Here is a 657-nt window from a genome sequence, read left to right as displayed (position 1 = left end):
TGGGGTAATGAATTACAGGCTTCAAGTGGCTTGGTGGAATTGAGCTAGGAAGCTAGTTGTGTGCTTTGCTCCCCTGTCTTGCTAGAACAGGGTTATTTTGATGATTTTCTAGCTTGGTTCCTGTATCTTATATAAAATGGTGAGTGAGCCCTGTTCAAAGCTATACCGGACCAAGCCACATGCTACCTTTGGCTGCAGTCCTTAAGAGCATTCTAGAGACTTAGATCTGTAAAAGTAGCTAGTTTATAATCTCTTGTTCACATTGCTTCCTTCTCTTGAACACTTACCAGCCCTCAGGCATTGGCAAGCTCTTGAACCAAGATACTTCTTCATCTCCACTGCCAAGCACTGGAGGTTTAACTACCTGTATCCCAGTGCAGAGCTGGGTACATCTATCTATTGTTCCTCACTTAATTTCATGTGGCTTGAGTCAAGGGTAGGGGCTGCTGGGAAGTGGAGTCTGCTGCAGCCCTGATCCGGCCTGCGGGCTGGACTTTGCCAGCCCCTGCTCTATGACAACTTGAACCTCTACCTCTTGCCTGATAACATTTGCAGCTAGAGGGCCTGCCTCTGATTGCCTGATTGGTTTAAATCTTTGTAACAATTCTTGGCAATTGCCTAAACAAGCTTCTAGGACATTGATTTTTTTTTTTTTTT

This window comes from Gavialis gangeticus, unplaced genomic scaffold, assembly GCF_001723915.1.
Source record: "Gavialis gangeticus isolate Ggan-Ray unplaced genomic scaffold, GavGan_comp1, whole genome shotgun sequence".
NCBI lineage: Eukaryota > Metazoa > Chordata > Crocodylia > Gavialidae > Gavialis > Gavialis gangeticus.
The sequence above is the reverse complement of the archived record's forward strand: the minus strand, read 5'-3'. Positions refer to the sequence as shown.